Source organism: Emydura macquarii, unplaced genomic scaffold, assembly GCF_026122565.2.
Source record: "Emydura macquarii macquarii isolate MOO-44397 ecotype Brisbane River unplaced genomic scaffold, CSIRO-AGI_Emac_v2 contig_3128, whole genome shotgun sequence".
Taxonomy (NCBI): domain Eukaryota; kingdom Metazoa; phylum Chordata; order Testudines; family Chelidae; genus Emydura; species Emydura macquarii.
In genome coordinates, this window is record NW_027133265.1 from 5,434,972 (window position 1) to 5,450,801 (window position 15,830).

At 41.5% G+C, this 15,830-nt stretch overlaps 2 long non-coding RNA genes across 2 annotated transcripts; one reads left to right on the forward strand and one right to left on the reverse strand.

The window, feature by feature from the left end:
• Positions 1–962: 962 nt before the first annotated feature.
• Positions 963–1,730, forward strand: LOC137142061 (uncharacterized). Its single transcript, XR_010916843.1, has 2 exons — positions 963–1,237; positions 1,377–1,730. It is a non-coding gene; the product is annotated as an uncharacterized lncRNA (long non-coding RNA).
• An 8,453-nt stretch (positions 1,731–10,183) lies between these two features.
• On the reverse strand, positions 10,184–15,826 carry LOC137142062 (uncharacterized). Its single transcript, XR_010916844.1, has 3 exons — positions 15,697–15,826; positions 11,057–11,099; positions 10,184–10,216 (listed from the first exon to the last, which is right to left on the reverse strand). It is a non-coding gene; the product is annotated as an uncharacterized lncRNA (long non-coding RNA).
• Positions 15,827–15,830: the final 4 nt, after the last annotated feature.

Consider the following 15,830-nt stretch of genomic DNA (forward strand, 5'->3'; position numbering starts at 1 on the left):
GTCCAGTTAAGGTGGATTTAGGTAACCAAATATATTGGAATCAGCATCAGCAAATCAGAGTAATTTCTGATTTATGATAATTAACTCTGAGGATTGATTGGAAAAGATTCAGAAAACCAAGAGAATGTGCAATGAAATATCTAGATAGGCAAGGAGTAAAAGAACGTTGGCAGCTAATAACAGTTACAGGTAAGATCTTGAGCTGATAAACAAACAAATTGAAAATGTAGGACCTGATTCTTCACTTATTTGTACCTTGTATAATCACTTACTCCTGGATAAAGTAAGTGCAGAGTGAGCATAAGCGCAACTTTATATTTGTCAAAGAAATGAATCCCACATAACTTCAAAATATCACACATTTGGGCCGTGACAAGTTGAGAGAAATTCTCAAGTGGTGTTTCTCTTGTCTTGTGTTCATTTTAGTTTTTCTATGTTGTTTTCCCTTTTTTCTTTGTTCTTCCATAAGTTTATATTTATATCAGTCATTGCTTCTCATTTGATAAGTCTCTTTTCTTGCGCTTTCTAGGCCACAATACTGTCCATTTTAATCTGAGAAAAGAAACAAAGTGGTAGCTTAAGTAACCAAGCTGCTTCAACTATTGGTTTTCCCCCTTTCCTGTTTCCTCTCTGCTATAGTATCATAGACTGAGCAACAGAGGAGGAGGAGCAGGAATTGATTCCTATGTTATTAGTGATTCAGTTCTTGACAGTTAGAAGGGGATTCTACTATACCATCAAGCTATCAATGTTCTCACTTCCGCCTCTATCCATGATTGATTACTCAGTTGTTTGGTAGGATCTCATTATAATTGCTAAATGAGGAGTTATTTATCTCATTAAGAATCCATTCCTATTTCTACTTGGTGGTAGCAGGACACCCTCAGCACAGTAAGTTCTACAGAGATGGCATATTTCACTTGAAATTTTACCTAACACATTTTGCTTTGTTTCCCCTCATGATGTGGTGTGATTATAAGACTATCAGGCTAGGAGAAAGCAGTGAGAATAAGAACACCTGGTCATCCTTCTGTGGTGGGGCATACAAACTCCACACTGGACAACAAGGGGTCAAGAACTGCACTGGGTTCAGCCAGCATCCTCCCTACCACACCTTCAAGGCATGCATAGGCAGAAAAAGAGGTTTAAAAAGGGAGCAGAACAATTCACATGTAGGCAGACTAGAGAAGAGAACAGACCTTCAAACCTCAGTTCCTGAGAAAAGGACTGACTGAAGGCAGGTGTTTCCCAGACAATCAATGCCTGAAGGCCCCTCCCTGGGAGAAGGGAGGATCAGATCCTGAGAGGAAGTCATTCTCTACTATCTCTTACTAACTCCATTTATTTGTGGTATTCTCCTTGCTTTTTGTTTATAGACTACCCTGGAAGGGGAGAGACTTTGAAATGACCAGGCCAGAGGGTCAAGTCACAAGAAGAGGCAGTGCAGCCACTGGCAGTAGACCCCAGCAAAGAGAGTGCTGCTACACCATGCCTGGCCATGAAGTGGTGCTAGTGATGAGTTGACTCCTTCACACTTTCTCTTATGTTATAAAAATGTGGATACAAGGGCTAAATTTTCAGCTCTGGTGTCTAGTTTTTCAATTGTAAAAATGCATACACCCATTTCCAGCAACCCAATTTGCACTTACAAAAACCTCTGCATGTGCATAAATGTGGGTTTAGCTCACACATATAATGAAATAATACCACTTTGCATTGATTTAGCCTCTTTAATCGGAGGTTCTCATGGCACTTTCAAGCATTAATTAATTAAGGTTCACAACAATGCTGAGAGTTAGGTACAGACTGGAGATGGCTGATCAGAAAAGTTAGTGATTTGCCCATGGACATACAAGTCAGTGGCAGGGCTGGGAATATAACCTAGGATTCCTGACTCCCAGTTTTCTGCTTTAACCCATAATCACTATCGCGTTCATGCAGAGTCATCTGCAAAATTGCATATGCAAATTTAGAAGCCACTTTGGGTATGCCTACACAGCAATGTAAGCCTAGGGTTAGTAGAACTCGAGTCAGTTGACCTGTGTTAGGGAACCCTGGACTTGAGTGTCTACACTGCATTTTAATCCTAGATTAAGGATTTTCTGACCTGTGCTCAAACAGGACTCTGGCATCTATACTGTAGTGCAAAGACTCAAGTCAAAGTAACCCTAGTCCAGAATGCCGAATGCCCCTCCACTAGTGTTGAAACTCTAGTCCAGTGTTTCTCAGCCTTTATTTTTTGCTGGCAACTCCCTTTGAACGTAAAAAAAAAAATAGTGATTCCCCTCCTACTAGAAAAAAATGTGACTCTCTATCTTAAGCTCACAGCTCGGGCTTCAACCCCACACAGCTTGGGGCTGAAACATGTAAATTAGCTTTGTGGGGGCCTCTGTGGCATGGGCCCCCAGGCAATTGCCCTGCTTCCTACACCCTAACACCAGTCGTGCTTGTAACCCCCCACAAACTCATTCCACAACCCCCAGGTTGACAAATACTGGTTTAGCCCTACAAATATGTTGCACTCTGGGAAAACTCTACTGCCCACCCTGTTACCATACTGTGGCGGTGCTATTGATAGGACTCCAGGGCCCATAAGGAGCACATGAGTATATAAAATGCATAATTTGTTCCTTGGGTGGCTGTCTCAGTAGAATGATTGCAGTTCAGAAGGCTTTATACTGAACTACCATCTGATCTGAGAGTTGGGCTTACCACCTCTAGGCGGAGTCAAATTGGCCAGAAAATGCCCCTCTGAGGATAATTAAGACATCATGCTCCAGGGCTGTCAAACTATTAAAATGAAACTTTGTCATTCTTAATTTTTACCATGGGATGTTCAACAAAGGTGGTCTTGTTTGGTTAGGTTTTTATTTTTGTCTGTTTGTTTTGAAGTGTGACATAAAATTTAGGGTTCAGAGGAAAAACACACACACACACCCCAGCCTGGCTGCAGAGCAATGAAGTGCATCCCCAGGGGATGGGGCGCAGTGTGCTCCTGCACCTTCTGGGGATCTTTTGTCCCTGTCCCCCCTGCTGCACTCCATGAGGCAGGGATAAGGAACCACCGGGAAGCTGTGGGGAAGTTTTGGGACTGGCTCCCACTCCCTGCCTTCACAGCACACGCTGCCAGGGCACCTCTGCACACACATTTCCAGGGTCCCGGGGAGGGCAGGAGCAAGAACCAAGGAGCAGGACAGGACCAAGCAGCTGCTTTGGAGGGAGGGTGAGTAACAGAGTTCTCAGCAGGGCTGGGGGGAGGGATGACCCCCAACATCCTGACAGCAGGGAACCATCTCTTGCCTGTCACCTCTGCTCAGCAGCAAGGAGGAGCCAGAGCTGCCACTGCAGGAATCTATGGGGATGTTTTTGGGGTTGGCTCTCACTCACTGCCCTCACAGTGCACACAACCCAGGCGCCCCTGCATACGCAGCCCTAGGGAGGGCCCAGGAGCAAAGAGCAGAGCAGGGACTAAGCAGCTGCTCTGCAGTAAGGGTAAGTAGCAGAGCTGCCAGCTCAGCATGGCTGGGGCAGTGGCGTACCATGGGTCTGCGGCGCCCAGGAGCCAAGCCTGCATTTGTGCCCCCCTCCACCTCATGCGCACCCCCCCACACACAGGGCAGGAGGGTTTCCCAGCTCCCACCAGATGGTGCCACCCCCCAGCTGCCCCAATGGTGGAGCGGTCTGTATCTGCAGTGGGAAGGGGAACACGCCGCTTACCTCCTCCTGCTTGGGAGACTTTCTGGTGCTCATTGCTACGGCGGAGCATGGGCCCCCTCATCCCCATGTACCCACCACACAGTGCCCTTTCCCGCTCCAGCCCCAACCCACAGCCTAGCACCAGTGCCTGGGGGCTGATCCCTCCCACCTCCCTCCTCTGTACACCAGTGGGCTGGAGTCAGATGACCCCCAATATGCTGGGAACCACTTACTGCCTGTCAGCTTTGTTTCCTGTTCTGGGCAAACTCCATGCAGCAGCAGGGAGGAGGGGGCTCAGCCAGGCAGTAATGGTGCTTCTGACAGCTTTGCTGGGTGCCTGTAGCAGTGCTCCTCTGCCACCAGGAACTCTGGGATACATCTGGAGGACTTCTAGGACCCCAGTCAAGCTGGGGCTGCATGCACTCAGGAAAGCAATAGGGCTTGGACCCTAGATCCCAGCTTAACACAGGCTCAGACCCTCCAGCCTTGCAGCATCCTGGGATCCTAGTTCTGAGCCCTAGGTTAGCACAATTGGTGTATGGATGCAAGGGGGGTTAGGCTTGAGCCTGGGCTCAAGCCTGGCTTACATTGCTGTGTAGACACACCCTTTGAGACCCAGAGAAAACAGCTCCTTTTATGGTTTGTTTACTTTTTAAAAATACATATTTTTACCATGAGAGGAGCATTACAAACATTGTAGAAACATTTTATACATCCATTATTATTAGACTAATTAATCTTACACGTCCACAATAACAGATATTTATTGTGTATACCATTATTTAACCCCCTCCTTTTTCTAAGCAAAGAACCTTGCCACTATGTTCCATGCCTCTCAGGAACTCAGCGGGCTCTGGGTGTGGTTGCCTAGCAACTCAATGAGCTGGCTGGACCCAGTAAGCCCTGGCTAAGTGACTGTGCTCCCTGATTAGACAGAAGGAACAACAGCTCACCGTTTAAGCCTTGTAGCAACAGCAGCACAGCAGCTGCCCCATGCATTCCACTTCCACAGCTACACCAGACCTGCTTCCTGTACTGGCTCTTGCTCCAGCCTATGCCTGTTGCTGCCCTGGCCCTAATCCCTTCCTTCCTCAGAACTCTTGGTTCTGAACCACTGGCTTGTCTCCTGAACCTACTCTGGTTCTGCCCTCTGATTCTGCTCCAATCACTAGGCCAGACTCCTGTTCCAACCACTAGGTCATACTGCCTACACTCGGGTGTGTGACAATGCCTTTGTCTTCTTCAAACTTCTGCAACTCACTCTACCTAGGACTGAAGGTAAATGCCACAGGGAAACTACAAATTGTAGAGCAGGCAGCTACCTGCTTGTCAAGGAACAAAGAATGGCATGAGCATATCACGCTAATGCTTTCTGACCTCATTGTGCTCTCTATTTATTTGTCTTGTAGATTAGGACAAGAACCTTACACTCAAGGCCCTTAATGTCTAGGACTGGGCTGACTCAGGGATTACCTACCCATCCACAACTAGCCAAGAAGGCAACCCTCCATGGGAATGTTACAATTTGTCATGCCCAAATTAAGTCTCTTATCCTGGGTGCAGGGGTCAGAGCATTCTCGGTAGTGGAAAACCTTATCACAGCACATTAGATGTAGACTAAGCTTGTGTTCAGCTCTATACACAAAATCCATTTCTTCAATAAGTTCTTCCACCAGAAAAGGTATCTCCTTTCACAGAGTTCAGATATTTTATTTTCTTCTTTTAAACTGAGGAAGGCGGAGTGCACATATTGGCTTTTTTTTTTTAATTAGAGCTGATGATATTACACACCCAAAATGGCACTGTAAAGATATAAAGATCAAATGCAACCAAACTATTTTTACTACCTTATGCCATAGCAGAGCCACCAATTGTATCTCAAGCCCCTGACACTGCCCCCCAAAATCCACATGTGTAGAGAATCATTCATGAAGTCACAGGTAGTGGAAACAATGTGACAGAGATAGTACATCTCTTCTATGCAGCTAGGGAGAGTCTGCTCAGCATCCATTCATGTAAATGGAGAGGATGATCCAAGCACAGTTATTAAATTGTTTGGCCAGTGATTAAATACGCTTTGTTATGCTGAAAAAAAAATTAGGAAGTTCCTTGCTTCAGGCCCACTTAAGCCTGCAGCCATTTCAGCTGCACAAGCAAGACTTACTGTATCTTAAAGCTGAATTCTCATCATCATATCTGTGCAAGTGCTGAATAAAAGAATAAAATATTCCTTTATGATAGCAAGATGAAATCAGATGCAGTTCATGTCTTCATCTGCCTCCATCACAGTGGATGACCATTTTTTGGAGTGCACCATTGGTGACAATATAGATAATCCCTAGTAATCAATTTTTAAAAGAGATTTTTAGAGTCTTTATTGTAGATTTATTATATTCAATTATTTTAATATCAAGTAATCTGGATGAATTTTCTGACAATTATCGAATTGTCAATTGCGGGTGGGGGGAAAGGGTATTTTCCAGTATTTGTTTAAGGAACACTGGGATTTTGAACATAATATAGTGGTAATTTTTATTCCAAATATCTGTAAATAATGTCTTCCCCACAGTGTCATTGCAAAAGTGTAAAATACTTTTAATGTAGGGTCTTTCAATTTATACTTATAAAGAAATAATGGTGCAACTTCGCACTTAGTGCCTCTCCTCCAAAGATCTGACAGCATTTTATAATTTTTACAGATTGAGAAACTAATGCACACAGAGGTTAAGCGACGTACAACTTACTCACTGTGTGAACTTGGGTAAGATTGGGGCTCCTGTCACACACACATGTTCTAATCACTGAGCCATATGAATGTATAGAGACAAGCTTGATACATTTTATGGTTTGTCTTATGTGAAAAAAGTTTTCAGATACATATATCCTAAACTGATAATCCTAGTGGGTTTGTTATATCTTTGAGCATACATACAATAATTCAGATACCTCAACACAGGGGCAGGTAACCAGCCATCTACCTGTATGGTAGCTATATTCCTATCTTCTTGTAAATTTAGCTGTTTGAGTCGGGGATATTTTAATATCTGTGTTAACTGAAGGAACATCTACACTACCATTAAAAAAAAAAAAAAAGACTAGCGGCAGCGAGTCTCAGAGTCCAGGTCAACTGACTTTGGGCACATGGGGCTTGCACTACAGGACTAAAAATGAAAGTGTAGAAGTTCAGGTTCATCAGAGCCAGATTTCCAATTAGGCACAGTAGGCACATGCTGAAGGGTGCTGGTATTCTAGGCACCTAAACAGTGGCAGATTACCACACGGGCCAACATGCCTGTGCCCAGAGTCCTGACCAATTTGGGCACCCCACATGAGCAGGGCAGTGGGGCCCCGTCCCCTCCTCCTCTCTCCCTGGGGCCCCACTGCCCTGCTCCTCCTCTTCCCTCTGAGGGTGAGCATATTACCCCCACCCAGAGCTGGCCAAGTTGGTCGCCCTAGCCCGTCTCCCCTCTCTTCCACATCCACAGTGTTGCTTTTTCCTCCAATCAGGGAGACAAAATTAAATATTTTTTCTGAGACAGGAACTAATCTCATTCCTTGGGTTAGCCACTGATGTGGGGCTGTTGTGAGGCTTCCAGTGGGAACCAAGTAAGTTATTTCATGATGTGCCAGGTCTCCAAGTGACCCAGGAACTGAACTCCTGAAGATCTATATATTTAACTATGTACTGCTGCCATGTCAGTAGGCTGAAAGGGATTTTTCCTTGTTTCCGGCAAACACTTATGCATGTGCTTAACTTTAAGTATGCAAGTAGTCCCATTGACTGCAGGTGGGACATTAGATTATAAATGTTCTAGGGAAAAGACTGTCTTTTAATTTGTGTTGGTACAGCACCCAGGACAATGATGTCCCAGCTAAAGCCTGTGGGCACAATAAAAATAATATCAGTAAAGGAAAGGACAATAAAAAAGAACGACTTGCATAATAGTAGGGCTACCTAAATTCAAGCACCATTTATTGATTAGTTACCTCAAAACATTTCACTGGTAACTACTGTATTAAGAACATTCTCATTTTAAAGTACAAAGCAATCATGGATGTCTAACACAGAAACAAAAATGAATATCACTAAAAATGAATAATGAACATTATTTGTGACAAAAATAGTGGTTAGTAAAAGCATGTAATATTTTGCAGGGCTTTTTCAGTGTTATTGACATTATAATTTTTCTGGCATTTGCAGTGCTGTAATTGCATGATAGCTTGAAGGAATTTTGTGGTATTTCTCAAAGAACAGCAGAGTTTACCAGAAATACTTTTTTCCAAAACAGTTAAGAGGACTTTCATGCTTTTTATCTATTCTTTTGAAAATGAAAAGGACATGCCATGTAATCATGACTTCCTAGGATTCTGAAACACCAATAAAAGAGGCACATTGATACACAGTGAATAGAAATAGTTATCGCATTTTGGATTTGATCTGCTCTGGTGTTCTTTATACTCAAATCATAATTTTCAAAGGTTGTTTTCATGAAACCTAGCATATTCCTAGTCATCAGAAATCTGATTTCTTCCCACTGTGTTGATCAGTGTGAGTAAAAAATTAAGTTTTTTCCTATTCTATAATTGGTTATATATGTTAGTTGTATCATAATCTCATCGAGCCCTCTGATTTGAAAAATTGATTTTACACTGATGTAAAATGTGTGTTGTGTAAGAATGGAGTTAGCTCTTCCATTTCATTGGTTGCTAAAACTTTTTTCAGTAATGCTATCAATTGAGATCACTATGAGTAAAATTATTTACCACATCATCAAAATGTGTCTTTTTAGGTAAGAATAAAATTCTTATGAGTATTAGAAGAAAGCCTGGTACTGCAGGATTAATCCCCCATAAACTCTCACCTCTGGAGATGTAGGCCTAAAAATCTTGTTTTAGGATACAAGTGAAAAATCAATGTACTGTTCTCATCCTTTTTCCCTTTAGATATTTGTCCAAGCCACAAGCTGCCACACAATTTGTCATGTTTGTCAATCTAAAAAAATTAAAACTACTAGAAAGAGCAATAGGATGTTTTGTAGCTAGAATAAGATTGGATCTTGCAGTTTAATCTAGATTAATAAAATTAATAAAATTGCATTTTAATTTAGAAAAAGGGACTTGAAGTTAAGTAACATCGATTTTATTCCCTGCTATGCTGCTGTCTTGCAGAATGACCTGGGCCAAAGTCACAACTAGTCCATGTCTCAGTTTTTCCGAATAAACATGGGGATAATAAAGCAAACCTTTGTAAAGTTCTATGAGATTCTCAGATTGAAGACACTGAGGGCAATTAGTCCTTTGTGTCCTAGACACATTAGTCCTTTGTGCCATTCTGGCAATATAAAGGGGCTGTAAAACCAGCTTAATCAGAATAGATAGCATAAAGTCAGATATGTCATAGAACTGAAGTAATGACTCCATATCACCACTCCTTATAGAACCACAGAAAGTGTTGTCAGGAAGCCTCTGTATTCCGTTTATTCTGGGCTGCCTGAGGCTGTGGGCATCTGAGTATTTATGGGCTGTTATTTATGCTAGAGCCAAACTGGCCCTTGACCAGCACTAGGATTAAGGAGTTGCAAAGGTAGGATAAAGCAATCGTTTGACTCCCGCACCTCAAGTCTTATACTGAGCATAATTTAGCCATTTTAATAAGAGGACTCTATATAAATGCTTATAATTCATTATTTTTATTTGCAGCTTTGTTGTAGCTATGTTGGTCCCAGGATGTTAGAAACACAAAGTGGGTGAGGCAATATCTTTTATTGGATCAATTTCTGTTGATGAAAGACACAAGATTTCTAGCTACACAGAGCTCTTCTTCAGGTCAAAGACAGTTCTATACGGCTTAGAAGTTTGTCTCTTTAACCAACAGAATTTGGTCCAAGAAGAAGATCTGACCACACCCACCTAGTCTCTCCAATATTTGTATCGATTACTACTTGTGGGGGGGGGTTCAATTTTAATCTTTATGAAGATTAAACTTCTGTTGTTTTCAATAGAATTTTCACCAGCATAAACGCTCCAAGAACCAGATCCAGGATACATTATTATTCTTATTAATCATTGATGCTACGGGAACAACCAAAAGCCCCAATCAGGACGAGAGCTCCTTTGTACTTTGTTCTCCAGCAGTATCTATAGCCTAAGGAAATCCAGTTCATACTTTAAACTTTATACTGCAATTTGGTTTCTGATAGGTATTTGGTTGAATTTTAGGCAAAATTCTGATATTTGGCTTTGGCCAAATAAGTTTGCAAAGACCTATTCAAAGTTGAACAAGACCCTACTCCTTCCTCACTGTACCGATAAGAAGGCTGGCCCAGTCGCTGTTGCTCCTATTCATGGCCATTTCATGTCAGGTTCTCTCACTGTTATTCTGTTCTCATCCCCTACTTTATAACAGACCTCTTCCTCCCACTGTCTTTCTTACCGTTCTTCTTTTCCATTTCCCTCCCTGGTTTCAGGACAGCATCCAAAGAACCTGTAGGTTTCTACTTGTCTCACTGCTTGATGTAATCTGTAAATTAAAACAAACATTTTAATACTATCCACAAGCTTCCTTTACAAGAGGCAGATAAGAATGTGATGGTGTCAACTTTCTTAAGATGTTGCATTGTACATGGCCATAAAACCACATTATACAGCAGGGATCGGTTGCTAAAGGAGATAAGCACAGAGAGAAAAAAGAAGAAAAAAGAGGGCTCAGGAGTACAAATACAATGGAAAGAGCATTAATTGTACATGAACCTTTTAAGTACATGTGCACATCCCACCACACAGATGCCAGAAACAGATTGCGTACTGCTAGAGTAATACACTACAGCAAGTGTGCTGAGCATGGGCTCATTATTATCAACTAACAAATATAAAATTTTGTGGATGCATCCAAGATCAAAGTGCTGGCACCTGATTGATTATGTCATTATACAGCAAAGAGACATCAGGGACATAAAGATCACTACAGCAATGTGAGGCACAAACCGTTGAATTGACAAAAGGATGATTAGAGCCATTTTCAATTTATACATTGTTGCCTCTCAATGAAACAATGCTGAACAGATTAAACCAAAATTGAACATAGTAAAATTGAAATATCCATTTCAACAAGAAATACTGAGGGGGAAAAATTGGTAACATTACATCATCACCCAATAACACATTTGAAAAGTGGAATATGTTCAATTCAGCCATCCTTCAAGCCTTAGAAGAAACTCTAGGCAAAAATCAAAGGCAGGAGGAGGATTGATTTGATTAAAATGATGAGGAAATCAAAAAGATCCTGAAGGAAAAGAACAATGTATTTATGTCTTGGCAAAATGATAAAGAATCAACATCAAAGAAAGACAAATTCAAGTACCTGCAAGCCAAGGTTCAAGACAGTTTTGTGTTCTACAGGATAACTGGTGGGAAAAGAAAGCAGAAGAAATACAGCATTATGTCAATACAAACAACACAAAGTTGTTTTATTAATCCCTGAATTACTCCATTTATGGCCCATCAAAATCAGGACCAGCTCCATTAAAGACTTCAGATGGATCTACCTTAATTAAGAACAAAAGAGGCATCTCTGAAAGATGGGTGTAGCACCTTAATGAGTGACTCAGCCCTCTTCTGTCAACCCACAAATGCTAGAGGAACTAATCCAGCATCCCACAAATGAAGAAATTGCCCAATTAGCTACTGCTGAGGAAGTGCAAAAAGCTATCTTGCTGGCTCCAAAACTGTTAGCTATAAATACACTATACACTATACAAAAATAAAGGCAACAAATCTGATGGTGGCCACTACTGGGATATCTCCCTGCTATCTGTTGATAGTAAAATCTTTGCTCATGCTTTGTTCAGTTGGCTTGTCAAAACAATCTCAAAGAAGATTCTGCCAGAAACCCAATGTGTATTTAGAACAGGTTGTAGCACCACAGGCATGAACTTTGTTTTTGAGACAAAATCATCTCCAGCTGGGGTTCAGGAGAAAGGAAGTCTGTGGGAACTGGAATCTCAGCAGTTCCTTTGCCAAGAAGTGAATTTCTCACTCACACCCTTTTTCCTGCCATAGAATGGCCATTCAACCAGGTGGTGGTCCATTTGATTTTATTGACATGGCTGAGGCATCAGTTTGCCTTTTGTCTCTGAGGAACTGGTTTGTGGCTGCTTCCCCAGATTTTGGAATGTGTCTTAGTAACATCATACAGTAGAATATTATAACTTTACATACAATGTTGGCGCACATATTTTACCAGACCAATAAAGATCAGCAAACCATGAGGTACCAAATGATACCTCGCAAGGCATACTTGGAACAAAAATTTATCATAATCTTGGAAAAGGGGCGAACATAGGGGTGCAGACTGTCACAGCCTTCCTGTCACAGACTATTCCCCATGTCTAATGTGGTGAAACAAGGCTTCATGCTTTCGCTGGTCCTCTTTGGTCTCTTCTTTGTAGCCATTCTGAATTACGCAAGTGACAGCCTTCAAACCCTGAAGAAGAGGTCCTGTGTGTCTTTCACCAGTAGAAGTTGGTCCAATAAAAATATGATGCCATCTGCCGCTGAAAGAGTGGAGGGCGCATGATTCGTCGGTGGATGGCAAGATAGGAGGAATAAGGAGCTGCGAGACTTTGCTGCAATCTGGAGACCAGGACGTGGTGAGAATTCTGCCGGCAGGTAATTCAAACGTGGCCCGCCGGTGGAATGAAATTCCGTGGGTGCACACCCTAATGAAATGTGCTGCGCACGCCTATGATATTACCTCACCCACCTTGTTTCTCATACCTTCAAAGGGTCATCTACATAAGGTACAGAACTGATGGAAAACTCTCCAGTCTTTGAAGTCTTACTGCACAGACAGAAGTTCTTGAGGAACTCATATATGAAGTTCTGTGATTATGCTGTATGTAGTCGTAGTGAAAATGACCTACAGGTTATCCTTGACAGATTCTCAGAGACAACTAAACAGTTTGAAGTCACCATCAGCTTGGAAAAAAATAAGTCTTCTTCCAATCAGCCTCATCAACCACTACCACTGAGCCAAACATCTCAAAGCCAAACCTTTGATGTTACAAAACAAAAGAATCTCACTCTAGCAAGACAAAATATCAAATACTAACATCCATGAAAGAGCATAAACTACAATAATCGAGACAATGATTATCAAAACTCTGCTTAGATGGACAGGTCATGTTATGATGGTAGACTCCCAAAAAATTCCTCCTGAATTTCGGAAAAAGCAAGGACAGTCAATGTCAATACTTCAAAGACAACTTCTTAATCAGAATCTCAACTCATGCAGCATAAAATATTGATAATTTTGAAGACACGGTCAAGGACAGACCTGAATGGAGAGCAACTGTCAATTAAAGGTTGTAAACACTTGAAGAAAGACAGATGCGAAAAACTGGTTGCAAAATGATCCAAGCATCAAGTCTACACATTCCGATGTGACATCTGTTCATGACATTGTTCATCACAGATTGGACTATGCAACTACAAGAGAACACAGGAGATGCTGTGACATCACCGTCGGTTATGACAGACAGCCAACCCCTGTACATACAAAGCCAGACCTCGGAAGTGAAAGGTGTCCTTGCAGACTGATCTAATTCAGATTCCAGCCTTTGAAAGTGAAGTAGCTAGTGGCTCCTATACTTCCTCTGTTTCACTGGTTTCCATATGCTGTCTTTCTTGGGTGTACTGCCCCAAGCGTGTGCTGTACCATTTGTAATGATGTATTAGCTAAGAAATAAAGCATGACATGTGTGGGTATGGATACCATGAGAAAATCACAGCCCTAGGGTGAGATTACACTAGACACAACCAAATCCTCCCCAGGGGTGTGATTATCTCTTGACAGCCCTACCTTCTGAAATTGTCTTTCCACTTAATGTGATTTATTTATTTAATAGTTATAGGTAGAATAATCAGACAGACTATGGTTTTAGCCCACTCTATCTACATTCTGTATATTCTAAGCAAATATATATTTCCACTGTGCTAAAGAAATTTGGGTCTTTAAATATGAAGGTAAATGAGTCTGGTGTTCTCTCCTTTTCACAAACTGAACTCCAATTGAAATCAATAGTAGCTTTCTGAGTCATGATAGAAAAAGGATCAGGGCCAGTGGGCTGTTCATTTAAATGCAAATAAATAAAAATCCCTAGAGCTCTTCTAGCTTGTTGCAGATTTGTTAAAAAGGGTCTAAACTCTTTTAAGAGCCCCAAATCATCATATTCTGTGTCCCTTTCTATTTCAAAATGAATCTAAAATATAACATTCAGTGTTGAGCTGAGTTAATAGACACCTTGGTTAAGTAAAATTGCATTTATTTCAAGGGATTTTATGCAGATTTGGCTAAAGGCACATTTTGATTTAGCAGAATTCTGACACTGATGTTTCATCTTTTTTTCTTTATCTGAACTTCCTCACATACATCAAATTCCATTCTTCTGGCCTCTGATGCAATCTTTTTAAAGACATTTATCCTTAATGGAGCTGTTTTGACACTATTTCTCAGATATTTTGTATATACACATAACTAGAATTCAATAAGATAGAACCCCCTTGTTATTGCTTTTCTCTTCCTCACTAACACTATTTTCCCCCAATGTTCCCTAATCTTCCTTCCACGAGAAAGATCACCCACTGATGTGTTCCGGCAGGGGAAATGGGGAGGTATAAAGGGAGCAATTGATTAGAAATATTTTTGTTTGAGCGTCTGTTTGGGGGACGCTGTTGTATTCGGATCAGAAATGAAAGATTGGTCTCCGAAAGCAGTTCCTTTTCAAACATCGTAACCAGAATTTGTCATAAGCATCAGCTAGAGAAGTCTGATGTTTGCGATTTCATGGCCACTGCAAGGATAACTCTCTTCGACACCAACACATTTCTCTGACTTCAATATCGCAGCCACCTTGGGTTCTATCTCGGTTCTGTCTGTCCGCCTCTGTATCTTGCATTTATGAGTGAGCGTATAAATTTCTATGTGAGATTCCTGATGTTAAAGGCTTAGTAGGATCGAAACTGTGAGGGAACCCTACACGAGTGTGTGTTGAAAGAGAGAAGTTAACCACTTCTCTTTGTCTTACTTGAGGAACTACTCCCTGCGATGTCTGTGATTATTTTTGCGGAGAGCTTTCCAGATCATGGTCCCCAGTAACCAGCGTCCTCACGCCCTCTCGCCAATTTTCTGTTCTATATGAATCTATCTGTAGACTCATTGGCAGAACAGAATTTTTTCGAATTATTAAATACATTAAATAAAATAATAAAATAAGACAAAATAATAATGATTATTATTAATAATAAATAAAGACATTGTCCATTTTAGACCGGGTAAGTTCGTTTCCTCGTTCAACCACCAGAGGGCACCTTGGGCCTCTCTTTTCTTCCGTAATTGACAGAGGCAGAAGCGAAAGATAATTAGTTTTATGTATATAATATTTGATCATGAAAATATTCTTTGCCTTATCCTAGCAAAGGGAACCTGTAATATATGTTAAAATAGTTAATTTTTTATTATCCCTTCGAATTGTTTTACCCATCCTACCCCCCAAATTATTGTAGCATCAACTGAAAATGTAGGCAATGTAAGCAATGTTAAATCTAATTTTTCTGTGCAAAACCTAATTAGCCATTTTAAAAAAGGTTAACGCCAGCGCCTCAGATGGGTTTTGTTTAATAATCCTATTACTGATGGCTCATCATGTATAAAATGGTGCAGGAGGATGCAAAATTTCCACTTGTTTATAAGTGTATCTCGGAGAAATGTATAAAATAATCTACAGCGCGGCAGGCGGGTCAGTGCGGAAGGGAAAGCGGTCACCTCAAACGTAAGTAGGCACCTTTCCTTCGGCTCGTATGGCCATTGCAGACGCAGAATGTGAATGTTATATCTGGCTACAGATTTCTTTCCAAATACCCGCAACATTTTCCCCCCATCTGTATTCTAGAGGAACTCTGGCTTGATCTTTTTTTTCCCCTCTGCAGCGCGAGCCTCTTTACCTTGGAGAATAGGTCCCTCGGAGGACTCCTGAGAGGTCTTGTACTTTGGGGAGATGGTGTCTGTATTGACGAGCCCTCCCCTCCCCCCCAAGAAAAGGGGATTATTTCACTCCGGCCACTGCAGATGTCCTGCC